Source organism: Cygnus olor, chromosome 4 (assembly GCF_009769625.2).
Source record: "Cygnus olor isolate bCygOlo1 chromosome 4, bCygOlo1.pri.v2, whole genome shotgun sequence".
Lineage (NCBI taxonomy): Eukaryota > Metazoa > Chordata > Aves > Anseriformes > Anatidae > Cygnus > Cygnus olor.
The window spans coordinates 1,008,977-1,034,790 of NC_049172.1; the positions used below are offsets into that span (position 1 = coordinate 1,008,977).

At 38.4% G+C, this 25,814-nt stretch overlaps 1 protein-coding gene across 3 annotated transcripts in view; it reads right to left on the reverse strand.

Moving 5' to 3' along the window:
• Nucleotides 1-25,814, reverse strand: part of LOC121069469 (bifunctional heparan sulfate N-deacetylase/N-sulfotransferase 3) — a 357,491-nt gene that overhangs the window by 203,031 nt on the left and 128,646 nt on the right. For all 3 annotated transcript variants that reach the window (XR_005819439.1, XM_040555702.1, XM_040555700.1), the window contains exon 2: nt 2,074-2,151. The gene's annotated coding sequence lies outside the window, so the exon portion shown is untranslated. The remainder of the gene's footprint in view (nt 1-2,073; nt 2,152-25,814) is intronic.

The following is a 25,814-nucleotide window of genomic DNA, read 5'->3' on the forward strand; positions in this document are numbered from 1 at the left end:
AATCCTCTGAAGTGCCAGGTTCCTGAGATGACCTGTCTCTTGTATCTTTGGGACACAGCCTGAACTCTTGACAGCAAAGACCATAGTTACCAAAGTTGCAAATGTGGAATTGCCAGGCTGGGAGGAACTGGTGCATTCATTGCCTCTAAAATCTGTGCAGGGACCAGGAATGTCTGGTCTGGAGCAGGAAAACTGAACTACTGTTCTTCAGAAAACTGAAATATTTGTTCCAGAAACTGACATTTTATTTTCTCAGACCATTTCTAGCACATCAGCTAAGTGGTCCTTGATGTATATTGTTTAAAACAATAGACTTAATTTTACATGATTGATTTTGGACAGTATCACACAGACCAAACAAAGCATTGAAGAATCCTACTAAATATAGACAGTTTAGAGGGGGGGGAAAAAAAAAGGAAGGAAGGAAGGAAGGAAGGGAGGGAGGGAGGGAGAAAAGAGAAAAAAAAGAACTATGAAGGGCTTTAGGAAAGACAAGGATTCAAAAAGAATTTTGGTTTGATTGCAAACCATGGCATTTCACACCTATACTGCTGCTAATATTCAGGTGGGCACCTCAAAGTAATACTTTCCTTCCACCTGTAAATTACAGTGAACACTTTATGGGATTATGAGCTGATTGTGGTCATCAGCAGAACCAATGCTGAACAGACATCCTAACAATGTTTGCTGATTTGTAATGATGAAAAAGTGATAAAACAATTATCAGCCAGATGTTGAGTTAGCAAGATAGCATTTAGAATGGAGTAGAAAAATTCAATCAATTCAAAAGCCAGTAAACAAACTGCACAATTCTTACTGTATTATTTTTTTTAATGTTTTTAGGAAAGTGCTATTTCTTTCTTTGCCAGTAAAAGCAACAGCTGTGTAAGGTGTGGAAAGCTAACCAGATTATCAGCTGGAAATGTTTCCAAAGATTTTTAGTATTTTGGAAAAACGATGGAACACATGAAAAGACTGGATGAATACAGGTCAAAACCAGTAACGGTGGCAAAGGTAAATTAAGCCCAATTAATGAGAGAGAAGAATTAGGCTACAAGACTCTAGAATGGGAACTTTTGTGGGAAATGGAGAGGCTTTTATGTTGCAAAGTACTGTATTAGGTGATCTAGGAACAACGTCTTCAGGCTCTAGACAACCATTTTAGGTTCAAGACAGTTAGCCTTGCTTAATCAAAGTGATTCATTAAGATAGGGATAAAGGGTACTTCCATTAAATACTGTGGGAAAAATAATGCATATAACCATGTTTATTCATGGAAAGACTTCTAATGACAAGTACTGAATATTTTAAAAAGATCTCCTCCTTAATTCTCTACTCCACTTTCTATTTCCTTTCTCAGCACAAGACTAAAATAGGAATACACAACATTGTAAATTTCCAAATTGCTTTTGTGCCAAAAGTGATCAACAACTTTGAAGTCCAAGTCTGAAAAATGCAAAAAATTAAATGTCACCTTTTATTAATCATTTACCTATTTGAACTGGTATCGACTTATTTTGCATAAAAATAAGGCTGGAGTTTACATAAATCACTAATATTTAAAAAGCATTTTTAAAGCAGGAACTTCTCAGTACAGACCAGAGAAGAAAGTTTTCATATGTTAGGATGGGCTAAGTGACAATGAAACAATATTAAAAATCTGAAAATACACCATTTGAGATATATTCACTAGGAGCCCATTTAGCAGGATTTCTGCACTAAACTGGTTTGAATAATTATTATCTATTTTCTGTCAGCAAATCTTTGCAAATCTCAAATGAAATCAAATGTTGAAACTGTTAACTCACTTACAGGAGAAATTCTAAACTAAAGATTACCAAGGCTGTCTGTATTTTTATACATCACAGACCTAATGTGGTACAGGTATTTGCTGAAAGCTCTGGAAAAAAAAAAAAACAAAAAAAAAACACGTTGCCAATTGCAACCGGAGTGGGAACTAAATGATACACTGAGAAAAAAGCAGCAGAGCTAAGACGAAACACGATACAATTATGGACATCAGCTGCTTCAATCATGAGAGAAATAACCGTTAAAACAGAAAAACTTGCTTACCTCTGCGGGCATTGTGAAGTTTCGTAACTCATGTCTGCAAATATTTCTAAGATGTAGGGGATGAAAACTGCCATATACCTAAAAAAGATAAGAAAATCATTTTCTGAAATGGCTAGGCACAAAAGCTGATGTTGCAGTATTGCTATTATTAAGACAGTAACTGCCATTAGTAATATAAAATCTACTTCACAGAAGAATCTGAAAATCTGTTTGGCTTATTCTAGTTGTAAGTCCATACAAGTTTTGCATTTAGACCTGAAAACCACAGCAAGCTGAAGTAGTTCAGCTACTTGGTAATTATAATCTACTTGCAACTGCATTAGCTCTGGATGGCACCAGCCAGAATAAGGGCCTCCAAAGCACTGTGGAAACTATACGGGAAGAGATTACAATCAGCTCTGAAAGAAGGCACACTAATGGGAAGGAAGAGAGAGGGAAGTGACTGATAGTAGAAGTGGAGTATATACGTGTATATACACAAAGAAACAGTCCCAAGTAATCGGAGTGTTTCTTTTCTCAAGTAAAGAGCAGAACCTGGCTAGAACAAACATGCTCCATCCAAACAGACTCAATAGTTTACATCATAGCACAGTGGATTTTTGGAAAAAACCTGAAGACTGGACAGAAGTCGTGATTTATTTTGTATTTCTTCCCATCAGCATATGTATATCTCTGTCCTCCCATTTAAAACACTTTCTTTAACTTCCCTTCTGAAACAACTGCTACGTATTCTGTGTGCTATCCCTTAATCTGATATTCAGCACAATGAACTTTGCTTTGCTTCCAAAATGTCAGTGGGCTGCAGATATTGTATTGTGAATTGTCACTGGGCTATTAGAGCAGTCAGAGGTCAGGCCGGACACGTTGGCAGCTAGCTGGAGACAGCTGGAATTTCTGGCATATTCAGAGAATTCTCCCTGGGGAATAAAATGGGAATGACATCTATTGATTCAAGATTTGAAAAGATCTCAGTAGATCTATAATCATTGCTGTCAATTTCCTTAGATAAGCTGTTCCTCCATGTCCCCTCCTTGTCCTCAGTTTTCTCCCTCATAGCCTCATTATCCTCATATTTCGCAAATATTCAGCTGCCGAGAACCATGCTGGCAGGGTGGGCATCTGTTCACTGGGATTTGGAGCTCTGCTGTTCACTAGATATTCCTCAAAATAGAAAGCATTCTATGTAGAAAGCATCAGGGTGCCACAAGCAGAAGCAAGACTGGCAAAGCTGAGACATCACAGTCTCACTGAGGACATTTAGACACGGGTATGCCTCATTGGCTTATAGGAAGTTGTCAAGATCACAATTTAGTAACCTAAGGATCTTTTTTAATACCTACATTTTAAAATTAATTTGTCATTTCAAAATCTTGCTGTGACACAAGTGTCATTTAAGTGTCAATAGGAAATATCTGAATTAGAACACTGAATGAGAACTGGCCTTGCTTAGAGATTAAAACTGGCAGATTCTTATGCCTGAATGCAGTAATGTTCAGAAAAACAAAATATCAGATCAAGAAAAGGAACTAGAGAAGATTTATATCAATTCCAACCGTTTTTTTTTTCAAAAATCTGAGATCTTCCTCTTTTTGTTTGACTGTGGTTGGTAATAAAATCAGGAGAAAAAATAAAGAAGAATAATTTAAAATACTGCAATGGAAATATTTTGCACAAACTTCACAGTAAAGCCCAGGAACAGCAGAGATTAAGAGAACTTTCTTAGTGTCAGGGCTTGATAAAAACTCAATAAGCAGAATACCAAATTAGCAACAGCACCTGCACATCAGATGGCATTGACATTAAGGAGGTCAGTGTACTTTCATGTACTCCAGGAAACTTTACAAGTATGGATTTTCTTCTCAGTCGCTACAAATAAATATCATTTCTGGTCCCTATCTATGACACCTCTACCACCCTGTTAAACTAACAGTGACCTGGAGCTCTGTGTGAGCTAGTCACCATTGCTTCTGTAATTGCATTACAAATACCTGGTAATGAAGCACTAGGGAAGGCTTCATGCCTGTTGTCCTTCCCTTCAGCTGCAGCTTTGGCAGAGGAATCCCTGCAGCTCTTAAAAATTATTCCTTCTTATAGCTTTCACGTAAACTACCCTCAGACTTCATTTCCTGACATACCTCAAGCCCTTTCAAGCACTGATGAGAAATGCAATCATCTTTGCTCCAACATATTCATAAAACTTCTCACCTCTCCATCCCCAACTAAGACCCCATAAAACTAAATGCATGCTTATCAAAAACTGCATTTAATCTCTGCCCCTAGTGGTCTTCAGCGTTCACAAAAAACATACATTTAGACAAGACACAATTATTAGTTTGGTAGTTCAGGACAGCTTCTGAAAATAAGAATATTGTATTAGCCCATAAAAGCAAAACTCATGTAAACAGAAAGAAAACAGAACATGCTCAGAAGGGAGGGATATGCAGAGAGCTTTACAATGCAAAAAGCTGCAACTAGCTGACTGCCATCATATAAAGCCACGATCTGTTATCTTCTATACACATTAGTTCTGCTGACTGGTGTCTAGGATTTTCACAGCCGTTTCAGCACCTCCAAGGTAACATCTAAAGGGAATTACATTTACCATCACTAATTGCACATAAAAACATATACATAAGATGGGTTAAAACCCATTATTATGGAATCCTTTAAAAACACAGAGCTCTCTGGTTCTTCTAAACACTTTTGGATTTCCCATTAACAGATTATGTCAGTTCTATGAATCTGAACAGACTTTTTTCAGTTTCTTTGCTACTTTCGATTCTTGTCTTTTCTATCTTTCCCTTACTGTACTGCAGTGATGAGATGACTTGCAGTGCAGACAGAAAGGAAGTAACCTTTGGAGACCAGATGTCAGCACTTCCAATGAGAGCAATGGGAAGGCTGGTGGAAAAAGAACAGGCTCCTGCCAACAGTCTAGAGAAACTCAAACTAATTAAAATCTCTAATTTAATGCTGGGCAGTTGGCTTAAAAATATTTATTAGAATTAATATATAATTAATTTATAATGTATTAACAGTGCTTCAACACACTGCATCATATTAATACATCATGATTTATTTTAACAACTAGAGTATAACAAATTGAAGCTACTGAGCTGCATGATGTTTATAAGCAGTATCATTTATGGTCGGTTTTCTCTGGCATGCTTTCTGAAATCCCATTATCAATTGTTTAACATTTTGCAGGATTTAAACAGCTTGGGCTACAGGCCACAGGAAAAACTGTTTTAGAAAGGTTTTTAAAAATGGCTCAGCTTTTTCCAAGAACAAAGCCAGAGAAAATACCTAAGTTCAACAACTAAAAGCAAACAGACAAACTTATACTTGTTTAGTTGATGAGCTTTCAAGCCTTCATACTTTTGAAACATGGACTGCATATCATTGATTACTGCCAGATTACTGGCAAAGATGATGGTCATGAATTAGGGAGGTGCTTACTGATACCCAACACATATCTGCCCAAGTCTGAATGAATTACAGTGTCTGAAGCTGCCATTTGCAAATATTCAGTGAAAATAATTAAAGACCGGCAAGGCAATTCTCAGAGGAGTCTATAATAATACCACTGCTCAGAAAGAGTTGTGAAGATAAACCCGTTAACATTTGGGAAACACTCAGATGCTATCATAATGAGCAGCTCTGTGAGAAGCCCATGAGAATAGTAATAAATCTGTAATCAGTGTAGTATTAGGATGTTGTATAGCAAATAGACCTGTGTACCTGACACTGAACACTAAAATAATTATTGAATTGCCACTCAATAAGTGATCACTGCCTATCCTGCGGTCTGCCTAAAAGAAGGACCATAAAGAAAATAACATGTATATATTGATATAAAGAGATAGAAACGAGGGATGGATAAGTTCCAGATTAGGTTCAAAATTGTGATTCTGTGCATAACCTTTGAGGGTTTGACTTTGCAGCCTTAACTCCTTAGTGCTTTGTTTTAAAGTGCTGCTTATTTTTATGTATGTGACTGAGCGGTGTCATCATGTCAGCTGAGTAGAGTAGAAAAGTAGCCTGATAATAATAAAGTGTGTCAACTTCTTAAGCACAGTCCATTTTTTTTCTGTACAGGTGGAATCACATGGGAATATATACCTAATTTAACAGCACATCCTCTGAAAGAACTCATAATTTGTTAAAATGTCATCTTCAAGGAAAAGTTGGATCCACCATTGTATTTTACAGCTGTAGCTGTGCTCCCTGTGTGTTTGTTCAGATTTACAAACTGCACATTGTGTTCCCTACCAGATCCTTGACCTACTGTACACTACAAATTTATTTTTCCTGGCAGCAAAAAGGGAATGATTAAACTAGGTGAACTGATTGCATTCATATATTCATGTATAAAACATAGCTCAAATTATTTTGGCTTAGATGCCTTGCAGTGTTTGTGTTCATATCTTTATCTATGTTGGTTTATTTTATTATTTTGTTGTTGTTGAGGGAAAATCATGACACTGTTGAAACCAAATAGAAGCTATTCTGCCTTTTTTTTTCTTCTTTTTTGCCTAAGATTGAACTCCTTCAACCGTATGAGTGGATATGAGACAGTATTTCTCTGAACTTAAGTATCTTTTTCTCTATAAACATCCATTTGGTCTGATTACAAACCAAAACTCTAAAGTAGATTTTTCAGCTATTAACCAGAAATGCAAATACTAGTGAATAAATCCATTTCTCTTCATGGAAGATCACCAAAACACATACAAAACCCAACCAAACAACAACAAAAAACACCTCTTGAACTCCAACATTCATACCTCACTGGGTTACACTGTCTTCCAGTTAAAGAAGATTGAAGAACCACTCAGGAGTCTGTGAGCAGGAAAAGACAATTCTGAGTCTCAGCATTTTCAGTACAGGGGTGGGCACAGTACCTGAGAGATTCCTATCACTGAATGAGTGGCAATTCAATAATTATTTTAGCATTCAGTGTGAGGTGCACAAGTCCATTTACTATACAACATCCTAATACTACACTGATTACAAGTGGAGAAAGCACGGCTCTCCAGTATGCAGCATCACTGTGGCTGTTCAAAGGAAGCACTCACTCTGTTATCCACACAGAAAACTTTGTAGGGTGTGGTGGTGTGTTTTTTTTTAAGCTTAATGTCATTCATTCATTCATTCATTCATTTTAGAGGACTTTAGGAAATGAAAGCTATACATTTCTGTATTTATCTTTATAATTTGTTATCATTCCCTGCATTGATAACCTCTTTGATTCTCTTTTATTAGGGGAATTCAAGAAGGAAGTGATTTAAAATTTTTAATTAATCTTTTTATTAAATTTTAAGCTTCCGTGGTAAAACTGTTACACTGAGGGTGTTCCAAAGAAGAGAAGCTGGTCAACAAAAGACACAATTTTGTTAGTTTACTATCTGTAATAACTGCATAAACAAAACTAACAGAGATCAGTTGGGAATCACACGTGCTTTCAGATTTCATTCCACTGGAGGGAATGTTCCTCTGAAGACACAATTCCCATCACCTCCCTTCTAACCTGATGAGCCAGGACAAACAGAACAGGTCCTTCCTAAATGAAAACTGGGGTAAAAAAATACAAAGCAGCACCAGAGCTAACAAAGCATCTAGCAGACCTTCACTGTATTTTCTAAAGGCTGATCTTTACAATTAGGACTAGCACTCTTCTGTATTTTCTCAGCTGCTTAAATTCCATCTTCTCTCTTACTCTTTGCTTCTTGGATCTCAGAGCTGTAACAGATCTTCCGGACCATCCCAGTGGGTATTCCCCCTTGGGCTTGCTAGCAGAGCTGACACAATCACTTCATCTCCTTCAAACACCATTCAGGGCACGGCACTTACACTGCTCCCTGCCTTCCCTACTCATAGCCTCTGCTTTGCTGCAACAGTAACTCCCTTTCCCATCCTTCCTTCTTCACAATTCTCAGCTTTCATTCTCCTCTGCATTTCTCATCCCTCTCTCCATTCTTTTCTACGATACAAAGATATAAAAAAAAAAGATGAATATAGCTGAAAGGAAGAAATGCAAATATCATGACTGATTGCCTTGATGAGGTCACATAACTTCTCTCTGTTGTGAACTCAACTCCACCAGGAAACACCAAGTCACTCTGTTACTTAATGCAATGGGTTCCCAGGCCTATACAGAGCCCATCACCGGGACCACCATATAAACAATACAACAAGGACAACACCAGTTCTCATTTCATTTTCTTTGAATATTCACATATTCACTCTGTTTTCCTCACAATAACCAGAAGGGATGCACTGAAGACAACAGTATTCCCACGATTCTTTTGGTAGATGGCATTTCAATTGTTATAGTGAGAAACCTCCAAAATACTAATAGCTCTCTATAGAGAAAGAATTCCATAGAACACTAATTAGGCAAGTTTTTAAAGTTTTTACACATTATGCCATATTTCAGAAATGTACTTAATTATATGGCCACAAAGCCCAAGACAGAGATATTATTGGCCTCTTCCAGATCCTTCCATTTTTGAAGTTTGAAGCATTTATATTAAAAGTCAGGAGGTGAGTAAAAGAAAAGGCAACTGGGAATTACTGATTAATTTAGCTGAGTCTACCCACTGAACTCCTTACTCTCCAGATTAACATGTGACAGCAGCTGAAGAAGCCCAAATATCACTTATCTTTGAATTAAAATACAGTTTTACAACAACTTCACCATTTGTAATTATTATCAACCTGATGAAATACTGTCTTTCACAACAAAACACAATTAAGACAGAGAAATGAGCCTAAGTGGCTCGAACTATTACATGGACTATTACACGAGCACTTATTTACTTGCTAATAGGTGCCCAGTACAATTGTATTTCTCTCCAGAAACCCTTTTTTCAAGGTCCTTTGTGCTTTAGGTTAATTTTATCTGTCCAGTTACATTTTTAGGCTATTAGTTTGCTGTACTTTTGACCCCTGAATTGTGAAGTCTTGAGGGGAAAGCACATTGTTCTTTACCAGCATCACTGCCAGCTTCAGTCTGTCTCTAGCGAGTGAAGCAGCGGGGCAGGGGCACGGCACAGAGACATGTCCCGGCAGTGCTAGTGTAATGTCAGGAAGGGACACACCTCTGATGCTGCTATGACCATGGGTTGGTAGTCTGATGTGCTAATGATCTTGTAAATTCAGCTCATATCTTAATAGGGGGTCAAATCACCATTAGCACTGGGATTTTGATGGCCTTACAATCTTGCTTATTTGATGAGAGTGCATTCTCTCGTGGTGGGACCTTCTAAAGCACAAAACACTGGGTTAACTCTTCCCTCCTGGACTTCAGGCGGGAGCTTTAGTAACTTCAATATGCCAGATAACACTGAATGCTTTTAAAAATTCCAGAGCAAGTTTGCAATGTTCTCTGTCTCCCTTCCCTTAGCACTGGCTATTTAAGAAAAAGAACATAAAACACAGGAAAAGAAAGCTGCTGATTTACTTCCCAGTCCAGAGTCCCTCACTCAGTCACCCTGCCAATACCTATTTCCTAATGCCAGCACTAGTGTGTGAAATAAGCTGCTCCTTCAAGCTGCTCCTTCTGCTGCATTCAGGATTTCTGCCATAGCTTCTGTGCCCTTCATGCCCTCAAAAGAACTTTGAAAAAAGACCAATCTGCTATTAAATGCCTGCTTCAAAAAAGCCTTTGAATAAAGACAAAAGCCACAGACCCTCACCATTTTTCTGCTCCCAGCGTTTCCATGTTCCACTTGGAGAAGAGGGACTATGTTTCTGGGCAAGGTAATCCCTGGGAAGGTTGCACTGATAGTCATCACTTCATTTTTGGTTAGCTAATAAAAACAAGCAGTATCGCCGGCTCAGTGGTAGTGTGTATCCAGCACAGGCAAAAATGGAAGACGGTGAAATAAAAAATAAAATAAAATGAAACATTGCCCTTCCTAACATGCAAAAAGCGGCCTTCCGAGAATCAGTTGAGAGAGTTGCCTTATAAATCTCCTTCTCCAGTTGTCTACTCAGTGCATAAGATGTGGATGTCAGAAGCAGTGATGAAAGAGATTAAATAGGTTTAGAGTGACTTTGTGGAACAAATGTAATAGATTCCAAAGACTGCTGCTTAGGGTCTTGCTCACTGGGTTTGCTGCATACCAAGCAGCACACTGAGAACAAGTGCTGTGATCTGCACTTCGTATTTCCCAAGGTTTGCTTTCCTAAAGGCAAGAAGGACAGGGGCCTGATTGCTAAAAGTACAGTGTTCAGAATCCTCTATCTTATCATGTATTTTCTACCTTCTGTATCTTTGGGTAATATACAAGAACCAAAAAAAGCTCTCATTCAAATGTGGCATCCCCTTTCCTATTCCCACAGCTTCCGTCACAAAAGTGTGCACCACATTTTCTCCCTGCTAAACAAGAGGGCACTGCAATTTAGAGTTCAGGGCAGGAGTTTAAGGCACTTCCATTGGCTAAAATAAAATATCCAGAAAAACAACAAGGAATAAAACGGGTTCACCTTCTGCATCTCCCGGCAAGAGCATTATGCAGGAGACAGCAGATCGGCTTTCTGTGCCACTCTCAGCAGGGTGAGGGTGGAAAGTTCTTGGCTGACCCTTTGCTGTCAGTGGGTTTGGGGTCACTGGTCCTGTGGCTGTAGGGCCTCTGGACAACTGCGGATCCATCAGACACATGTAAGAGGGAGCCTAATCCTCTAGCCTACTGATCAGAGCCACATGCACACTGTGCTTTGTAAGTAATAGACCACGAGGTTAGCACTTTTACTAGTAGTTCTGTATGCAACCCAATAAAAAAGCTAGGAAATACAGACAGTATAGTATTGATCATTTTTTCAGTACACCACCTCTATTAAGGCTCCCTTACCATAGAGGAGAATTTGCATGACGGGTATTTGCGGATTAAAGTAGAAGCAGAGAAACAATAAAAAAGGTGCCTTAGGTACAGCTTTACTTCCTGTATCATTCCTCCTCCTGAGCGTGTGGACATATCCAGACCTTTATGAGAATGGAAACACTAAGTCTGGTCAAACTATGTACCACATGATTGAGAAATACGAAGTGTATGGCAATCCTACATAGAAAGGTTGCATACGCAAGTCCCGGAGCGGTGAGAGACATGTCTGTAGCTGTGCAAGCGTAGCAGGATGCAAGGAGTTCGATCTCAGAGGAAAGGTCATTAGTTCTGAAGCATCGACTTCCAGAAACTGTTCATGAGCAAAACTTGGTTGCTGTCTTAACATCTCTGATTAGAACAAACTTCCACATTGTTGTGGTTTAGCCCGGCTGGCAGTCAAACACCACACAGCCGTTCGCTCACCCTCCCCCCTCCCTCTCCGGGATGGGGGAGAGAAACGGGAAAGTGAAGCCTGTGAGTTGAGATAAAGACAGTTTATTAAGACAGGGAAAAGAATAACAACAATAATAATAATAATAATAGTATTAATAGTAATAATGTGTACGAAATAAGTGATGCACAATGCAATTGCTCACCACCCGTTGACCGATGCCCAGCCTATCCCCGAGCAGCCGGCCACCCCCCCACCCCGGCTAGCCACCCCTATATATTGTTCAGCATGACGTCAGATGGTATGGAATACCCCTTTGGCCAGTTTGGGTCAGCTGTCCTGGGTCTGTCCCCTCCCAGCTTCTGCTGCATCCCTAGCCTGCTCGCTAGCAGGACAGAGAGAGGCTGAAAAGTCCTTGGCTTGGTGTAAGCACTGCTCTACAACAATTAAAACATCAGCATGTTATCAGCGCTCTTCTCATCCTAATCCAAAACATAGCACCCTGCCAGCTACTAGGAGGAAAATTAACTCTGTCCTAACTGAAACCAGGACACACATGAACTAAACTGATCTTGTTGTGGGATGTGTGATCAGACTGCTTACTGACCTACACGCTGACTGCTGGAAATCCTGAAATCGTCTGAGGAGCTCTGACTGGAGTTCCGATAGCAGACAGGACTTAAGCATGCTTAATTAATATATCATATGGTATATTCATTCATTTGCCTTAAAAAATCACAACAGAATGACAAAATTTCTTTTCCCTTCCTCTGGACTGACTTTTTTTTTTATTTTTTAAGGAGTTTATAAAACCAGTCTTTTCACCCTTAACTTAAAGTAACCAGTCAACAGAACTGTAATTCCAAATAACAAAGAACTTAAAGTTTAGCAACAATGTATCAGCCTTAATGATATAATTACTAACATTATCTTTTTAGTAAAGAATTCATCCATTTGTTTCTGTTTGGGCAAGTCATATGGTCCCAGCTGCAAGGCAAGAAAGAACTTTTTTAGAAGAAACAGAGGGGCTCATCCGTCAAACTCCTAATCACTTCTTTTAAGTGCATGATGTGCTGTGTGAGCACCAAAGCTCCAAAGCAAGCAGCCAACCATGAATTCTTTTAATTTTATTATTTCCAGTGGGTTCACAGAAAGTCACCATTCTTCAAAAAAAAAAAAAAAAAAAAAAAAGTGGCAGTATTATTGGACTTTATCTTTCCCTTCCAGCATCTTCACTTCTTTGAACTATTAATGCTGTAGATGTTGTGTTACTTCCTCGACCCAAGTGAGAAGGCACCTAGTTCTGACAAAGCAATTTCAGAACTGGCTGTATCACCCCCAGGCCCTGTACACAGCCACCCACAAATACACAGTCTTGTCAGGAAACATAAACCAATGACTCCAGCATTAGTTGGGGTTCTTCCCCTTTTACGTCATGCAATCAGGCCTCAAAAACTCCAAGGACTTTTATGACCACAGGTCTATGTCTGACAGTACTTCTCTGCCCTTTGAGAAAAATAACAAAACCTCAGCTGTTGGCTGAGACGTGCCAATACCTCCCTCTATGATGTTACAGACATGAGGACAGATGGCCAACTTGAATGTGTATTTCTGTGCTTCCTTTCAAATCATTTTGGCATGACCAGATGGTATTCTGTATCTGCCTGGTATATATTAGAACTTCAAACTGGCTATAGCACTGCCAAAAAGCAATCCATCCCACTTCCTTTCAGGCACAGTCTTTCCCAAAGTGGGGATGTCTCCCTCCATGATGACGGATTATCTGACTAGAAATCTAGCATGACAAAAAATCCCAAGGTAACCATCACTAAAACGGAAATAACTGAGGTTATGACATGGGAACGGCTATACAATAACACGGGGTGCAGATGGTAAGGCATTTGCAGTGAAAGAACAAACAAGTTTAAATGCTTGTAACTGCCAGCGCAAGATCTGTGACCAAGGAGTCAGGATGCTACTGCTACAGTGGGGTCTTCACACCGTGTAATTCACCACTAATTTCACCAATTGCTACAAAAAATTGGAATTATTGGAGATTCTGAGTGAAAGTCTTAAATCTAAACATTGTATAGAGATAAGGGAACTGTTCCTCACTCAATTTTCCTTTTGTCTCTTACCCTAAGACAGGTTTCTATTTTACCCTTCACTGATGCACATTTTTTAATTACTTGTGATTCCATATCACATGGTTTTATTCACAGAGAAAACAGTGACAATGCATTTTTTTTTTATTTGCTTGCATCTTGATTGAGGGATTTAGCATTTGTGAAAGTAAACCCAGTAATTCTTATTATTTTTTCCCATGTAATTCTACCATTTTGACAGCTAGCTCTGAACAACAGCATTTTTGTTGCCCTAATCAACAGCCTCTCAGGAAGATCTCGTATCTTATCTCGTGTCTTATCGACAAACAAATCTGCCAGGGAGTGTTTCTGGGAAGATCAAACTGTTTCCTCCTTGTAAGCAAGGGAACTGGATCCCACTATGGACAGTGCAGTATTTACGCAGGCACCAGCTAATCTCTCATTCTCTCTTTCCCTCTCTCCTTGCTGCCATTCCCATTTCTGCCATCCTGCTCCGACCCCCCAAAACACACATGCACGTATCGGTGTGCATGCACTGAGAATACAAATGCAGGCCTAACAATGCCCCAGTGCCACATTCACGTGTAGTGAATTTGGCAAGTGGAGGTAATGCAACAACAGCAACTGTAATAACCTGGTAGCCTTCATCATCATTTTCTGTGCTTCCTTTTGTTATCCTATCGCTCCTTTTATTGGTGAGTTTCCTCTGTCACTGGCATCATGGTGAGTCCTTGTTTTTCTACTACTCTCAGAGTTTGATTTTGCTTATTTTCCTCATTTAAAAATTACTGCCTTAGGGGAAATAAATGTTTCAAGCCTTTGAGCCTGTCTATTTAGGAACTGCAGTTGTTCACTGATGCAATCTAGTTCTCTCCTGGTTCTGGACGCTTCTAAGTTCTTCTGGATTTCCACAAATCTATTGTTTACTATAATGGATAATTAGGAATGTTATCACAGTTGTTTGTAGCAAGAGGACTGGATTAAATAGTTGACACACACTACATTCCCAGTCTCCTCCTCCCTACTATAAAATCTGACTATACTCGCGATTCAACAGCAACCGAGACCCTTAGGCACTGAAGGTTCATGGCAAGTTGACATAGATGAGGCTTCCAAATGCCTCAGCAACTACTGAAAATTGTCCTACTGAGATGCCCAAGGGTAGAACTGTAACACATAGAGGTGTAATTGTGCTACCTCTAATTTAATTAGCTAATGAGATTGGCAAATGTCAACATGGAGAGGGCTGTGTCTCCCATGTAGGTGTGTGGTCTGGGAGGGATTTAGCACAGCTAGCTCTGGCAGCTCCACCAGATGCCTTCACTGCGGCTGCTCACCTGCAGGCAGCAGGCAAAGCTGGGGAGGTGGGCAGCTATTCATGCTGTGTTCGCTACAACATGCAGGCGGCTAATTCTCTACGGGCTTTGGAGGGAAGGGCAGGGGGAAGAAAAGCAGTCTGGTGCACATCATTGACTCTAGAGATATAACACAGAAATGGCATTTCATTTTGCCTCTAAAAATGGAAAGAGCAAGAGAAAGGACATCTTCTCTATTTCCCATCCACAGTATGCCACACTGTGCTTGAGAGAAAGGTTAGCATGCTATTCTAGATAGTCAGAAATAACAAGAGTCATTATAATCTTATCAATATTTTGAAGGTATGCTATGATAAAGAAAGAGATCTGCACAAACCGTTGTTTCTCCCAGAAACTGAAGACATTACCTTTTGCACCAAATGACATTTGATCTGCCAGAAGTTCTCAGAGTCCTTACTCTTACTTCAGGTGAAATAGATGATGTGTCACACAAAGTGTGGCTCAGCTGCTCCATTACCTTCCCAGGGACTGAGGTGAGGCTGGCCAGCTTGCAGTTTGTTGGGTCCTCCATCCTGCAGGGAGAGTGACATTTGCTTTTCTCAGTTCTCGGGCACCTCTCCCAGCAACCCCATTCATTCGAAGATGACCAGAGTGGCCGATCAGTGACATCAGCCATCAAAACTGCACGTGAAATTGTATCTTACAGATAAAAAGAAGGAATTCAGAGACATTTGTGGACACTGTCCAGAAGACTCAATCTTGTTTGTATTCCAGAACACCGTACTTCACCACTAACTTATCTACAGCTAGAAGAAATGTGAACGTTGTTTGGATGTTTCAAACTTATTCCACTCCAAGTGGCAATTGACATTTTCTACATTGAGCATGGAACACAGGAAATGCTAAAGGATCGTGTGCTTTCTTATGCTTGTTAAATGCTACTTGAATTTTGAATACTACACCATACTTCATCTTTGATTAGCCAAACTTCATGTGGTGCATAATAATACTTCCAGCCTTTTCTATGGACCCCCCCCAAAAAAAAAAAAACAACACCACAAAACAAAACAAACAAAACCCAAAGCAAACCAACCAAACAACAACAACAACAACCACAAAAAAACACATCCAAAACTAGAGCTCTTGCTTCTTTAGATTAGTGTCCTGGTTCTCAATTCACTGTACTAGTCTTAATTTATGGCAGCTCTACTGAATTTCAAATACTCCAACTACCCGCTATATCATATTTAACTTTATATACTATATAAATTGTATATATGTTTGGTTTAATTAAGGACTCAATTGTTTAATTGTGTTTTCTCTTCAACACTTCAAATAACTGATAAAAGTTCTCCAATAGGTTCTTTCCAAATATCCAATCTTTGTGGGCAACCAAAATTTCCTAAAGGAACTAAATTATCCTGAATACCAAGATAGCTGATCCTCTTCTTTCAGTAGGAACATAAATTTCTAAAGGGAATGACAGTGCCATTTGGCTATCATGAGTTATTACTTAAAGAGAAAAAAAAATCTAAGGGAATGTTTCTTAAAGCTACATTAACTACAGAGTCAGAACAGCAGCTGTCATAATTCAGAGAAAGCAGGAGAAGCTTCTGAGTAAATCTGTGTTATTTTAAAAGTAATGCCACTGTGATGGTGAATGTTGAGAAACATTACAAAATAAGAGTAGAAATTTCTGTTTACACTCAAATGTTTTTCAATAATTAAAGTGGAGGTAAATATCACATACACTGAGTGATCGATGAGGTACAAGAATATCTGGCTTGTTTAGCACATGGGCATTCCTGTACATTTTAATGAGCAACTCATTCTGGACACCCTCTCGAATAAAGGTGTAGGTGGTAGCAGAACATCATGAGTATCCTTTGGCTCCACTTAACTGTTTTCTGAATGGTTTTAAACTTAAAGCAGGCTTTATGCTGGCTAGGAGTTGAATTTCACTTCCATGTGAATAAGGACTTCATAGAAAATTGTCATTCTGTTTTAGAAGGTGGTCTTGCTTTGTGTTTTGCTGGGTGCCTAAAATGCTTTGTAAAATTTGCTTTATGGCTATTGTCTAGTTTCAGCATTTTTGAGACAAACACTAAGAAAAAAAGCAGTGTTAGAAGTGTTTCTGTTCTACACAGAGAGTTTGTACCTATATAAGATTCTCCCCAGATTGATTTTGTGTCCTCTATAATATGAGGTTCTCTCCTTACTAAGCCATGCTATTAAATGAAGATATTGATCTATCTCAGGCTGTAACCCAGTGGACAGCTCAGATCATATTTTGAAATCTAATTGAAGCATTACAATCACAGATTTCAGGCTGGTGAAAAGGGAGTCCGGTGCAAAAATCTCTCCTCCTCCCACTTTCCACTACAAAGAAGTCATGAATTTTAAGACCTCATGAAAACTGTAGGGGCCAAAACTCAGGTTCAGTGACTTCTTAAAATTTCTGTAATGTGCTCTGACTTTCGGGAGATTGCTCTTGGAAAAGCGTTTTCATGGTTCTGCTTTCATTTCGGGTCTCTGCATAAAGATTCCATTTAGAAAAGTTTCAAATGTATTTATGTGCAAGAGGCAGTTTCTCCTCATTGGTCTCTTTTTTTGGACTGAGTGGGATTGAAGAAGGGATATCTTGCCTCGAGCATTTCCTTTTTCTTCAGTTGTCTTCTCTGGACAGACAATGATACACTATATTTGTTTTAATACATCTTTGCGTGCTATACAGAGTCGTTGAATATTGCTGCTCGTGAAGAGTGCTTTGGTCTACATTGCTGCAGTCTAGGAAAGCTGTGCTTACAAGTTCTAATGCAGAAGCATATAGAGCTGTTTTTAGTCAACATATTGCAAGGTTCAGATACACAGTAATATAATCATGTTAGATTTTTAAATACTTGTGATAGAATCACAGAAATACAGGGCAGGAAGGGCTGTCAAGAAGCCTTACCCATTCCCTGAGACAGGAATAATTATATTTTGACCACCCCCAAGATGTTTGTCTAATATAATTTCAATTGAAGGACATCACAGCCTTGTGCAATACTTCACTATGATTATAGTCAGATATTTTTCCTTTTCTTTTGCTCCATTATTCCTTGCCATAGCTCCAACGGGCACAAAAAATGTTATTGTCACCTTTGAAGTAAAAAAGCAGCTGTTCCCCCGACCTTTTTTTTTTTTTAAACATACTGTGAGACAACTATTGCAGCCACATTTCCATACTATTCTTTTTTTTTTTTTTTTTTTCCTAGACTAAGGAAACGACTTTCCCTCAAGAGTAATACTCAAACCTGGACATTGTACTCTAACCAAGGTTTCTATTTCTTGGTATTACTGTGAATTACAGAGTATTATACTGCATTTTCTTTCTAAATCTACAGAAATAAATAATATACCTCCTCTAAGGCACATAGAAACAATCCTGCTAACACATGTTGGCTATGCTTATTTTTGCTCTACACCATCATATTTTTAACCATTTAATCTTGACTTCTGCTTGTCCTGTGATTCTTTATTTTGTATGCAGCTGGCTCTCCTTCCTAACAGTAGTAATGTTTTTAATTTCATTTTCTTAGTTTTATGCAATTTCTCCATTCTTCCTGAGAAATTTTTGTAGTCTGTTTCTGTCCTCCAAGAGGCCTCTCAGCTTGTTGGTGCAGAATAACATACATGTTCCTCATCATGCCATCCAACCTGTTAATGAAACTGCTGCTTAGAACTGGACTGAGAAGAAGAGAGGTTTATTCAGTCTGCAAGACTAGAAGATTCAACTCTATGAAGTTTCAATCAGTTTTGTAAATCATAACCCATTTCTTTTTTCCCACTTCCCTGTTCTGCTAGCCTCACAACCAAAGGAAGAAGCTAGATTTGCTTGATGTGATTTGCGCCTGACAGATCTCTGCTGATTATTCTTCGCAACCTTACTCTGCTCTTGTTGCACAAAAACCAAGTGTTGCAGAATCGACCCTGATATCTGCCTGAAGACTCAAGTTATGCTCACTAGACTTTAATTCTTCAGGCCTTCCTCAGTCTTTGACCTCCTTGGACACTCCTTACTAAACTCCGGCTAACACTTGCTATTTAAATAACTCTGAAATACTTCAACCATATTCTAAACTCACCATTTTATTCCCCTATTACTCTTGTTAAAATTGTGTTAGCTAAGTGATAAAATTCAGGGCAACAAACAGAATAAGTAAACTAGAAAAGCCTGTGAAAAACAAAATCAGAGGACAAAATAACACCAACTTAGTTATTAGCATGCTATTGCTTATAAATTTTAAAGGGATTTTCATGGTCATATAGTCCGACTTTATGTAATAATTACTATAATAATATTCATCAACAACATTGGGTAGTATTTGTGCATGTAATATAGCATATATTTCTTTGATACAGATTTCATTTGAGCGAGCCAAGTCATGCACATACATATGTTTGCAGAATGCGGTCATCCTGGTAGCATCAAGATGTTCTGTGACAAAAATGTCACAGACATACTACAGAAAGAGGAAACTATCACAACTGGAACAAAATGATGGCAGAAATGATAAAAGATAGAATTCCAGACTAGCTTGAATAATTTAAAGTGCATATACCTTTCCATATATGCATGCATGCACATACTTTATTATATATGATCTATAAGGATAAATTGCTCATATATTATACATTTTCAGTTATTTTATTCAGTTTATTATGCATATTCATATATATTAAATCAATCAGCACTTAATATAGGCAGTGCTGTGCAAATTGCTAAATAGTATCTCAGTCCTCAGGGCTAATTTGATACAACCATATGAGTTAGATTTTCATTAGCTTGAAGTTTAAGAATATAATTAAATATAGTATAATTTTAGATTAAATTTAGATTAAAAAGGAAATGGAAGGGTTAGGATTAATAAAAAATGAAAATGATAACACTGTCTATAATACATTTTTCCATGCCTTTTTGAGCTATTGTTTCCTATCTATTTTGAATTTAGCATACTGAGATAAAGTTCACAAACTGAGCAAGATTTTACAGTATTATGTAGCTCTTCAAAATGGTTTCACTTTCCTCTAGATGTGAAAGGTTTATTTTTCTTTAAAGAAAACAAAACAAATAACCAAACCGTTGATATGATCCTTCCATGACAGAAAGGCTGAGAGAAGGGCTTCTCCTAAAATTTAATGGGAAACAGAGCACCAAACTTGCTTTTGGATACAGAAGGACTATATTGACTTCAAAGTGTGAGGCATATTACCTGAAACACTATATAATGAAACACATGGGAGGGTAATATCCCTAAAATAATCCTAAATTACAGTCTGACTCATGCAGCGACTTAACACCTGTGAACTGGAGCCTGACTGATGCTGCTGTTAGTTGGTCTTGGATGAGACTGGTCAAAAGGTGTGTAGACTCTGACCAGAACAGGAATTTTATGCCATGGAAATGACCCTGAATGGCCTCTCCCTTTCTCAGAGCAACCAGGACAGAAACTGGGACCTTGAAATATCAGATAACATCAAAACTGGAAGAGCATCTTGACACATTTCATGTAGGATGCTCGAAGCGCTCAGGTCACTATTGTTTGTTTATCACTTCATAGAACTGCAACATACAGAGAAAGTTTGTATTTCCTGACTGTAAAAATTGGTCTTGATCTTGGAAAATGATCCACAGAGACACTGGGATCCCTTGCTGTAGACTAACTCCCGGATCTTTCTTTTAACTATGTTGAGAAATACTGGAAGTGTAACTGAGGCTCAATGGTTCAGAAATAAAAACATGTTACGTGACTAGTGGAAGCCACATAATAATACCAGTAATAAGATATCAAACAATTACAGAGGTGCAGTACAACATCTCCTTAGCTCTTTATCTTTTGTTTTCACCTCCAGAAATCTGTCCTTGATTCTGGCAACACAGTATAGTGCACTCCAAGCATGGAAAAACCTGAATATGAATGACCACAATAATGCCTGAATATTGCGATGTGATTGCCCTCCTTTACCACTTGCTGGTCTCTCTAGTGAGGCATCTACAAGACAAAGTGCTTTGAATGTCTGTACTTCTGAAAGCCACATATGTTCTGTCAATAGCCATCACAGCTGTCCATCCTCTAGTCTTAATGCTTGATTGGAGGGAACAGAAGCTGGTTATGTTCTTAATCACACTGCGTGAGAGTAGAAAGTGGACTGCTCCTGAGCTAAATATGATTTTAAAAAAAATTTAAAAAGTGTTCTCTTTATGTATGTTCTAACAAGGAGTAAAGTCAGAGAAGACAGATGTTCTTACAAACTATCTACCTACTTAGGTAGTTAGCCTAAACACTACCATACTGAAGGTGCTACAACAGGGAACTAAACGTGGGCTACAAAACCACTCAGGAAAGCTAGGTGAATGTTCAGGCAGTCAGGCACATTGAGCCCCATGCTCTCTTTACTCCTCCAAGCAGTATCAACTGCCTACCATCCTGTGCAGGGAAGAAAACAGATGTCTATGACTTCACAGCTGTACTTTCAAAATCTGCTGATGTTTGTTAAATAAATCACTGCTTGATTCAAATGCAGTTAGGTGTCTATCTGCTTGTAGCCCTTTGGGAACTCACACTCTGCAGTTCAGTGAAGAACATGAGATTGATGATGCTGATTTTAAGCTCTGCTGATTTCTAGAAAAGCTGAGTAACTACTTCAGCAAGCATTATTAGGAACTAAGTATATGACAGCATACATATATGTGACAATAACACGATTCACTGACAAAGGAAAATGTTTGTCATTGTTTATGATTAGGTATGCATGTGTTTAAGGTTAAGTTCCAGTCTTGGATCCAGTTTCAGTAACCAGAATTATAGAAGCTCACAACAGAAACACTGCTAGCATCCTATCTACAAATATTTAGGATCTCAACCTCATGAATAATTGAGAGAAAGTCCGTGAAGAGCTGAGTATAAAATTATAAAAAGTGCACTTGCTACCTGTTAGGCTGATGACCTCTTGGTCAGCCTGCAGCTAAGGGCATTTGTGTCAGAAGTAACTCCGTGTTAGGCAGCTATGACAATTTGCTTTCAAGGACAAGGTTTCATGCAGTTTAAAGCCCTAAAGCATGATGATTTACATCTTTCTCAAAGCTCTTCTTTAACGTTCACTACTGTAATTCTGGATATTCTTATCTGCATAAATGGCAACCACTCTGTGAGCTGAGTTTAAGATGAGGACTCAGTAACTGCAGATGCAGGAAAATGAGAATCAGAACCATTTTCTATTAGAAGTAAAAAATCAGGAGAGTGGTTTAAATGAATGAATTACTGTGTTACATTTTGTCCTTTTAAAAGAGTTATTCAGAATAAAAAAAAAAAAAAGAAAAATGGTGAAAAGGCAGGGGAAAGTGATGTTTCTGAATCAAGTTAATGTTCTGGAACATTATTTTAAGCAAGGCTCTAGATTGTTACAGATTAGTTCTAGATTACTTTGCTTCCTCCTTTCAGAGTGAAGCTAGGTTATATCCATCTTCTTTTCTCGTAGCTAAATTAATATAACTAACAATTAATTAGTAATAAAAGTTCAATTTGCAAGGGAGTCAAATGTAGCAGTTATTCGAGTCTTGTTGTTGTTCGAGTCTTGTTGAAAACAGGACAGACAGATTACACAAAGCAGATCACCAGAGAGAACATTAATTGTTCTCTCTACCTCCAGGACCAAAATTGTCTCCAATACAATTTAAAAAGTGTTATTTGGGAGCAGAAGATAATCAGGCAGTTTTTGTCTGTCCGGGTATTATAATTATCTTCTCTACTCAGTAACAGATATGATTTGATCTTATTTTTTTAAAATGTCCAGAAAAGGATTTCTTCAGGAAATCTTACATTTGTCTTTCTCAATTGTTATGCTTACGAAAGGAGGTAATGAAGGAGGAAAAAAATACAAACCCTATGCTAAACTTTCCTTAAAAGATGATTTTCATTGATGATGTTTTGGCCAGCTCCTATTGTCAAATCATATCAAAGATGTTTCATACGAAGAATATTCTAATCTGATTGCCCGAGGAGTGCATCAAAAAGAGTTTTGGGTTTGCATCTGTCTCTGCCTTTGGAAGAATTATCAGATGACAAAAGGGTAGGCCTTTGTGATGACAAAAGATACATATTGGTGCCCGAGTTGATGACTTTCATCATCTCTGTTCATGGTAAAAGAGTATTTCCAGATACTCAATAAAAATTTCATTTTTTTCTGTATTGTTCTTTGGAACACATTCTTTGAAACCTGAAATTAAAAGTAAGTACCATTCTGTAAAGTCAGAAGTTTAAATTCTTTGCATGTGAAATACCCTGACAAATGCTGCTACAAATATGAATCCCCTCATTTTACTGTAAGGGCTTGTAAAAAAACATAGGAAATTTCAGACCTCATCACTAGACACCCTCCCAGGAAGCTGAGAGGTCAAAAGTGGATCAAAAGCAACACTTCCATGGGTGTGATTTTGCCAAAACACTAACTTCTAAGAGTATAATTTGGTAAGCACAATCCCAATATAATTATGAACTCCTATTACGCTTCAATGCTGCAGCAACAAGAGAGAGAAAGCAGATAACTACAGACACACCATCAGGTTGAACTTATTCACAGCCTGCAATTCTCCTCTGTACCTCCCAGCCACAGGGCTGTTTCTGCTGTGGCACAGTTTCTGCTTGTACCACTCATGTAAACGCTCCGCCAGACACTCCTCCCTCCCTCTGCAGCTTCCTGCAGAGCAGATCGCAGTAGCAGCGCACCCTTTAAGGAGGCATTATAAGCCCTGATTTACTTCCTGTCCTTTCAGCTGCATTTCATGTTGATTTCTTCCACAGGCTGCCCTACATGGGTGTTCGTGAGATGTGTGCTCACAATGCTAATTTTACAGTATCAAATGTGATTGTTGTGGTTTAGTAAGCTTTTGGCACACCTGAAACATGGCTAAATAGCTTGCACTTAATATTTTAAGTATTCATTGCCTAGCAATTACAGAACTAATTACTAAATTATTAAATATCTGCTTTATAAAAGGTTGCAAGAATCCAGCATATTCTTATGAAGATTGTTTAGCAACATTTCCTTTAAGATAAACACTTAAATAAATGAGTGTGAAAGACCTAATGATGATTAACATATCTTACCTGCTATTTTGTTGCAGGGGAATACATCAAGGACAGCCTTCTGACTTCAGAAAGTGTTTCTGAACATGTGCCAGTGGAAAAAGAACTAACTCACACTTTGAATAGCTGACATGTAAACATTCGTTCAATTATTTTTACTTCTGAGACACAGATCTACAAAAAGACCGAGATGCTGAGAGAACTAAAGCAGAAAGCATCAACAACCAAGCCTGCAAATCTCCAGTCACCATCAATCCTTTACACATGCATATTTATAGCAGTGCTTAGGTTTTTTTTCCTGTGTGATTAAATTTGTACTTTTTGTGCTGCATCTAGAACTGATTCTGTCTTCATGGAGTTGAGCAGTCTGATGGCTATTTTATGGCTACACTTCTCTGGGAGCATCAAACTAAATGTGCACCCACCTATCTTCACTGTAGGTCCAATCAAATGGATGCACTTCAAACACATGGAACATGTGCCCATATACAAAGCCCAGCCTCTGAGCACTCCCTTTTCACACAACAGCTCTGTGGTTAGAGTGTCTGCCTGGAAAATAAAAAATCCACATTCATTGTTTCCTTTAATCTGAAAGGATTCAAATGAAGATGTCTTAACTGAGTGTAAACCCAATAGAGCATAAAATGCATCCAGCTGTGAATTCCGATATATGACACAGGCTCCTGGCACCCTAGAGCTGTAAACTTAACCTGCTGAGAAGGGAAGCGTTACTTTAGGCCCTCCTTATCAACATTTCTTTTTGGTTAAGCAAAGGCTCCTTGCTCAGCAAGTTGACTTCCCTGACTCTCCACCTACAGCATCTAGTACAGAATTACAGATGCTAAGGGAACCAAAACAACTAAAAATTATACAAAGATGTCCTTTTGTGGTTCCAGACATTCTGTCCTTAGCTTGTCATGGTCTGGTCTTTTTATAACCTTCTCATCCAAGTTACAACCTTCTTAGTGGGGGCTTGAACTAGATGATCCTTAAGGGTCTCTTCCAACCCAAACCGTTCTATGATTCTGTGAAGGAAGAAATTAAGGAAGGGATTCCTCACTCAGAGGGTGGTGAGGCACTGGTACAGGTTGCCCAGAGAAGCTGTGGATGCCCCATCCCTGGAGGTATTCAAGGCCAGGTAGGATGGGGCTTTGAGCAGCCTGATCTAGTGGGAGGTGTCCCTGCCCATGGCAGGGGGGTTGGAATTAGACTGTCTTTAAGGTACGTTCTAACCCAAACAGTTTTGTGATTCTATGCTCTTTTGTAAAGGTCCACATTTCCTACCTTTTTCAGAGGGAGGAATAGGTGAAGTCAGAAAAATGATATTTTTCAATGCTCATGACATTTTCTGTTGGCATGAAGATGATCACTAATATATATACAAATGATTATTTGAAGGATTTTCTCCTATCAGGAGAGCTCATGTTAAGCAAAGAAAGAAAGAAACAAACAAAAAAAACCACAAGCCAAAGTGAATGGTGTCCTCTCCACATTTCAAGTCAATGACAAAATTTTGACTCACTTCAGTAGGACATACTTATGAAGTAACATGCTCAAGTATGCTACTCCAAATATACTTAGAACAAGTAGTATATGAAGAATAAGTAGTATATGAAAAATACAATATGAAGGTTTATCTTGAATATAGAGAAGTCAAAAATGGGAATCCTTACAACATCTGCAGCAATATTTGTTCAATAAGCTATTTTAAATAATTTGCATAGACAATATTTACACCACATATGATATTACATCTCTGTTGACAGCAACGGTCCTTTCCGAAGCCAAAAGTAAAAATCCATGTGCCAACGCCTATACTACATACATGTATAACAATATGAATTAATTATAAGCTCTTTTCTGGAAACAAAACTAAACAAAGGAAGGCAAACTAAAGCCTTTTCTGGTGACTG